Source organism: Nanorana parkeri, unplaced genomic scaffold (assembly GCF_000935625.1).
Source record: "Nanorana parkeri isolate BGI_ZX_2015 unplaced genomic scaffold, ASM93562v1 scaffold56, whole genome shotgun sequence".
NCBI classification, from domain to species: domain Eukaryota; kingdom Metazoa; phylum Chordata; class Amphibia; order Anura; family Dicroglossidae; genus Nanorana; species Nanorana parkeri.
The window spans coordinates 1375165-1382562 of record NW_017306324.1 but is presented as its reverse complement, the minus strand read 5'-3'; the positions used below and the strand labels follow the sequence as shown (position 1 = coordinate 1382562).

The 7398-nt window shown below is 45.6% G+C and overlaps 1 protein-coding gene across 2 annotated transcripts in view; it reads left to right on the top strand.

Annotated features, from left to right (window-relative positions):
- The window catches only part of USP19 (ubiquitin specific peptidase 19), a 78684-nt gene that overhangs the window by 1059 nt on the left and 70227 nt on the right, over positions 1 to 7398 (top strand). The gene's annotated exons all lie outside the window — the stretch shown is intronic.

Sequence of the window (7398 nt, the reverse complement as noted above, 5' to 3'; positions counted from 1 at the left end):
TTGGTAGCTGAACATTTGCCATCTCTGTTTTTGGAGGGATGTGGAGCACTGTGCCCCCTGGGGGGTGCGGGGATGCTGCTGCTTGTGTAACATGAGGACAGCTGAAACCTGTATCCCCTGTCTGTTGGTAGGGTGACTTTTCTCATGTAATGTCTGGGATGTTGGAAGCCGGACATATGGCATCCCTGTGTCTTGGAGGGGAAAGGTGATACTACTTTATACAGACTGTACATGGGGGAGGGGGCGTTTGCTGTGTTCTGGGGGGGATATAGAACACATAGAATTATCTATAGACAGAGTTCTGCTGGGGAAGGGTGTGGCGATGCCACCTGTCTGACCTGTTTATTTCTATTTAAATAATTATCTGATTCTTTAAATAGAAACCTGACAGGTTGGACAATGTTTACATCCGCGTGTTTGTGTATCTCCATTTCCTGTGTTTTTTGTTTTGTTTACATATACAACATGTATGAATACTGGAGCAGACCGAATCTGGAGCAGTTGTTTATGGCAACCAATCAGCTTCTCTTTTAGTTTGTTCAGTTAAGCTTTGAAAATGAGAGAAACTGATTGGTTGCCATGGGCAACTGCTCCAGTTTTCATAAATTGCTATTGTTGTGATGAGAGTTCCACTAACTGAACTATCCCAGCAGCTGCTACCGTATAGAGCAGTGCATGGCCTGTGCGTCATCTATATCTCTGAATGACTTGAGGGTCCTCAGTACCTGTGCGTCTGAACAACTATTTTAGTCTTCACAGCGAAGTTACCGGTTTCCCCCGAAAATAAGACACTGTCTTATATTTTTTCCCCCCCAAAAAAACACACTAGGTCTTATTTTTTTTTCCTCTCCATTGAGCAGCCCCTCCACATACTTTTTTTTTCTACCATAATTTAAATAGAGATAAAATATGCTGCGGAAGCCGAGGCACACAGGTGTCACACAGAGCAGAGATATGGAATGTACTGTACAGCACACGGTACCTGAAGGCTGCAGCTGCCTTGGAGCTCTCCTCTCTAATGCCCTCCAGGGAGCCACCTCGTCGCACGGACCGGTCAGATGTTCCCTCACCTCACCTGACCTCACTCCGACCCCACTGGCCATGCTGCTGCCTGCTGGGAAATGTAGTTTTCAGCGGCAGCTTTCTATGTACCGTAAAAGCTGAGGCAAAAGCTGAACTAGGTCTTATTTCCGGGGCAGGTCTTATATTACAGAAATCTCTGAAGATAGTGCTAGGTCTTACTTTCGGGGTAGGTCTTACTTTCGGGGAAAAGTCTTGGTAGCTTTTGTAAATGCATTAGAGTAGACCTAAGGCCTCATTCACTAGGTATTTCACATCCATAAGTCATGCGTCCATGCAGAGACCAGCTCCCAGAGGGACGTGCATCCTGTAACTGCATGCAATCACCTGTACATCCTGATGACAGGGCGTGGCTACACGCTGACCCGAACCCGCACATCCATTCAGTTCCGGGTGCACACATTTGGATGCAGACTGTCTGCTGGTGAAAGCACGATCTGAGCTTCAGTGGGGTCAATAGGTGACACTATGGGGGGGATTTATCAGAACTGGAGGAGACAGAATCTGGAGCAGTTGCCCATGGCAACCAATCAGTTTCTCATTAGTTTGTTCAGTTAAGATTTGAAAATGAAAGATGGAAGCTAATTGGTTGCCGTGCACAGCTGCTCCAGATTTTGTCTGCTCCAGTTTTTATAAATCCCCTCTGTGTCTAATAAAGAGGACCTGTCACTTACTCTGTGCTTATCACATAGGGGGCCTCTCTAGAGCCAGAGCTGGCTTTCCCTGCCCCTTCCCTCCCAGTTCCCCCAATGAGCACTGAAGGAACAGAGATGGGAATCCCTGCAGGGAGCAGTGACTGACAGTCCGTGAGCTGAGCAATCAGTGGTAGCATCATCGCTCAGCTCTCAGTATATTGCCAGTGTGGCACAGCTGCAGTGTCCCACGCCGGCTCTAGCAGTGAGGAGAGTGGGGGGAATTTATCAAAACTGGAGCAGTTGCCCATGGTAACCAATCAGCTTCTCTTTTTTAAATTTCCTCAGGTAAGATTTGAAAATGAGAGAGAGAAGCTGGTTGCCATGGGCAAATCTGCTCCAGTTTTGATTCCCCCCCAGTGTCTTTTTACTCAACTCAATGTGTGTTTTGGTTTGCAAAGGATCACACATGAAGTAGTTGGGACTTATGAACGGTTCTCCCGGATCAGACAAGTCTGCATCTAGTATGTGCATATGTACGTGTACTAGATGATGGGTATGGAAAGCTCACGCTTTGCATGATTTGCTCCATTGTACTTCAATTATTAATAATGTGTTTTTGTTTCCTTCTACACAAAGACTTGAAACAAAAAAGCCAGTCAGCCATGGGCACAGGTGTGTGTGTGTGTGTGTAATCAGTCATGGGTGCAGGTACAGGTATTAGTGTGTGTATCAGCCATGGGTGCAGGTATTAGTGTGTGTGTGTGTGTGTTATCAGCCATGGGTGCAGGTACAGGTATTAGTGTGTGTGTGTGTGTGTGTTATCAGCCATGGGTGCAGGTGTGTGTGTAATCAGTCATGGGTGCAGGTACAGGTATTAGTGTGTGTGTGTGTTATCAGCCATGGGTGCAGGTGTGTGTGTGTGTTATCAGCCATGGGTGCAGGTGTGTGTGTGTGTAATCAGCCATGGGTGCAGGTATTAGTGTGTGTGTGTGTGTGTATCAGCCATGGGTACAGGTATTAGTGTGTGTGTGTGTGTATCAGCCATGGGTACAGGTATGTTTCTGAGTGTCTTTCAGCCATGGGTAAAGGTATGTGTGTGTGTGTGTATCAGCCATGGGTACAGGTATTAGTGTGTGTGTGTGTGTGTTATCAGCCATGGGTGCAGGTGTGTGTGTAATCAGTCATGGGTGCAGGTACAGGTATTAGTGTGTGTGTGTGTGTGTGTTATCAGCCATGGGTACAGGTATTAGTGTGTGTGTGTTATCAGCCATGGGTGCAGGTGTGTGTGTGTGTAATCAGCCATGGGTGCAGGTATTAGTGTATCAGCCATGGGTGCAGGTATTAGTGTGTGTGTGTGTATCAGCCATGGGTACAGGTATTAGTGTGTGTGTGTGTATCAGCCATGGGTACAGGTATTAGTGTGTGTGTGTGTGTGTGTAATCAGCCTTGGGTGCAGGTACAGGTATTAGTGTGTGTGTGTGTAATCAGCCTTGGGTTCAGGTACAGGTATTAGTGTGTGTGTGTGTGTAATCAGCCATGGGTGCAGGTACAGGTATTAGTGTGTGTGTAATCAGTCATGGGTGCAGGTACAGGTATTAGTGTGTGTGTGTAATCATTCATGGGTGCAGGTACAGGTATTAGTGTGTGTGTAATCAGTCATGGGTGCAGGTACAGGTATTAGTGTGTGTGTGTAATCAGCCGTGTGTGTGTGATCTGCATCAGATCTCCATACAAAGGCCTGTGGGATCAGACACTGCGGGGATGTCGCTGTCTTTGTATTGTACACCTGCCAGAGTCATTGGCTTATCCTATTGTGTACGTGACTTCCTACGTCTTGTGTCAGGAAAGGAGGCAGCTGAAGGATCTAAGCTAATGAGACTTATTCTATAATGAGCATTGCGATGTGCAGTAACCTATTGCACACAGTTGCGGTTCCCTTTTACTGATGTAACCTCAGTGACCTGAATTCTGATCACCTTTGATGATGGCACTCTGCAGACTGTCAGTGCTTATGGCACCGATTGTTAATAATCGTCTCACTTTCTAGATTTTAGGTATTTGCTCTTTTTAACTTTTTAGGGCTTGTTCACTTCAGCCGCACGCTGAGTCTAGGTTCACACCTAGGCAACACCTCACCGCGTGGCAATCTTGCACGGTCAGGAGTCGCCTAGGTGTGAACTGATCGCGCTGTGGGTGCCATTATTTTCGAATGGCATCACAGCCGCACCGGGCGGATCGCGCGGTTTCCCGCAGCTATTCCGCCTGTGCTTCTGAACACTAAAACAGCCGCGCGTCGTGTATTGCAAAAAGAAGGTACTTGTACCTTCTTTTTTTTTTTCTGCGAGTGAACTTACCCTTTAATTATAACTCTATCTACACTTCCAGTTTTCTCTTTCTTAGCCTACAAAGTCTCACAAATCCTGCCAGTGAATTCCACAGCTTCCTGTGATGTGGTGACAATGCTGCACTGCTTCTGAATTCAGAGCAGAGTTGTCACTGTAATGTAGGCTGTGTCGGCATTCACTACGGAGAAGGCATTGCAGGGGATTTGGCTATCGGCATTGTCACTGCAGATTCACTAGCCTGTAGCTTGTCAATCAGCTCCTGGCCACACCTAGCGCTGCCCACTCTGGACGACAGCACTGCCTCTGTTGCTGAGACCTTCCACTGTGAGCTGCAGTGTCTGAGAGGGGGAGCGTGTGAGATACTAATGAAGGAGGACTTGGCTCAGGGAACGTAAAGGAAGGTTTTTGTTTACATTATCCGTCACATAGTACTGGATTTGGCACTTATTTAGACTGACATATGGGCGCATTTCATTGTCTTTAGACTCCATTCACACCTATAATTTAGGTGCGATTAGGGATTTCTGCATCAGGAACTTGCAAGTGGGAATCCATAGTCTGCTGTTTTACAAGCGTCAGCTGTCACCCATTTAAGTTAATGACTGGGTGACGGCCACTGCATCTGAACACCGGCACGCCGCATGTAATCGTATGTGATACGACTACATGTGTTTTAGGAATCAATCGCTATCCCTGGACTATTGATCAATGAGCCAATGGTGCGTGATTGATAATACCCACCGTGCTAGAAACTCTAGCTTGGGGTAAAGTCATATCCCTAATGTCCCTTTCTGCAGCTGGACAGCAGTTTCTAGAGGACATTTGGAGCTCTCATGCGAGTTTCATAAGATATATATATAGATATATAGATATACAGTAATACCTTGGTTTACAAGTAACTTGGAGTGTTTTGCAAGACAAGCAAACATTTCTGGAAAAGTTTGCCTTGATATACAAGCAATGTCTTGCTATAAGAGCAAAATTTTGTAGAAAAGCGCCACCCGAATAAGGTTGTAGCTGTGCGAGCGATGAGTCTCTTTAACGACAATGCAATGTCACATTGAATAGATTCCTTCTTAAGGTTTCACGAAATGAAAAAGATTCCATTGAGTCAAGAGATAGCAGTGATTCCGCTAGTGATAGTGAAGTCGTCCTACACAATAATCCTCCTCTCTCTCGTCCCCCTCACACCGGCCACGAAGGTAACCGGTAATTGGTTTATTTTTCTTTATATTTTGTACAGTATTATATTACAGTATTGTAATCATTGTTATATGAATATTTTTGGTTTGTGGAACAAATCATCTGAATTTCCATTATTTCCTATGAGGAAATTCGCTTTGATATACAAGCGCTTTGGATTACAAGCATGCTGCCGGAACGAATTATGCTCGTAAACCAAGGTATCACTGTATATAGATAGATAGTAATAAAGATGCCAAAAAAATTATATATAGATATATATCTATATCTATATAGATAGACATATCTATATATCATTTTTTTTTGACATCTTTATTACATACAGTGAGGCTACAATTTAAATGACTGGAGCGTTTGTTGGACACTAGATGGAGCCTCTGAAACCTGAAATAGTCAGCAATGGAAGAATAGCTGCCTGACATTATAGTGAATCATTCGAAAAGTCAGATTTTGCCAAGGTGGGTCGGATGTTTTGTATACATTTTGCATAGTGATGACTTTGGCCCGCCTCTGCTCTGGGACGCGTTGGCTTAATTTTCTGTGTAAACTTTGTGCCGTGTCATTACTTCAGGGTGTGTGATACTTTGTTCATACAACAAGGCCAGGCAAATATACAAAACACCCTTCAGTTCACTGACTCATTTATAAATAGGTTTTATGCCGGCCCAATTTAGGCAGAAGAATTTATTTTATATATATATATATATATCGTTTTGGATAGAGTGCAGGAAGTTGGCTTGTCTGTGACCCCATTGGGGACATTTTCCTCACACTTCATGTTTCTATCACTCCTGCACAAGAAATTGGGGAAGCAACTGTTGCAGGAATAAACATCAACTAAAGCTGCCCATGCACCTTACGAAATACGTATGCGATCGCGTTTTCGTCCGGTATTCGTACGGTGGGCAGTGTACAACCGCACATACTGTACAATCGATCAACTTCTGACTAACCAGCAGGCTAGAAAACTTCGGTCGATCACACGATTTGCGCAAGGTTGGTGGGGTTTCCGTACGTCAAAATTTGTACGATTAACACTGCTCATGCGCAGACAAAAATACGTGTGGGCAATTACCACAATTTGTCCAGGTGCTTTCTTCTAATTACTGCTGATCCAACCTTGCGATAATCGGGGCAGGATGGGGCCACTGTAATAAAATCATACGCCGGTTCGATCATCAGAGGAAAAGCGTCGTCCAATATTCGCAAGGTGTATGGGCAGCTTTAAACAATGGCGGAAGTTCTTACCCTTCCCCACTTTACTACAACCACCTTTGCGTCTGTGTGCCCGTTTGAAAGATTTTCTATAGTATCGGGAAATGAGGGGAAATCAACCCTTTACCCTTATAATTAAATAAGACCCTTTAGAAATGTTTAGTAATGACAATCTACAAATAGATACTTCTAGATGTTTGCCGGCTTTGTATTCTCTGCAAACCTTATTTCTCTTTTCTTCCCCATTCTTCTCACGGTGGCCATTTTTACTAAGGACCGATTAAAGGAGAACTATGGGGTTAAGTCTTTTCACCATAGTTCTCCTTAGGGTAACGGGAGGAAACAAACTAGCGTCCTCCCCATCACCCTAGGCTCAGTGTACCGCGAGCTGTAGCTCGCGGTATACTGAGACGCCGCAGTATGCCGCGAGCAGCTGCTCGCGGTATACTGAGGCGCTGAAGCGGATCCCGATAATCGTTCCGGGATCCGCCCAGCTGCGTGACTGACAGCTGGCTCTGCCTATCTTGAGGCAGAGCCAGCTGTACCTGCCCCCTCCCCCGTCCGTTCCGCCAGTCAGCGCTGGCGGGTCGGAGCAGGAAGGGGGGAATCCAGCCCCTCCCCTGTCACGGCAGAGAGCCGTGACAGGATGGAGAGGTGAGCGAACCCCAGTATGTGTTCGCTCACCTCCCGATCTACTGAGCCGACCTGTGACAGTCTTTGTCACAGGTCGGCTAGAACTATGAGGTGAGTGAAAAGCACTCACCTCATAGTTCTCCTTTAATATACCTCCCTTTACTTCCTGGAACTCTGGCACATGTGATTAGGACATGTGACCATGCACATCATCTCAGGGGAGGAAAAGGCCTTTCCCTACGATGTCGTGAGATTACAGATGAGATTTCCCAGCAATGCTCTGCTGA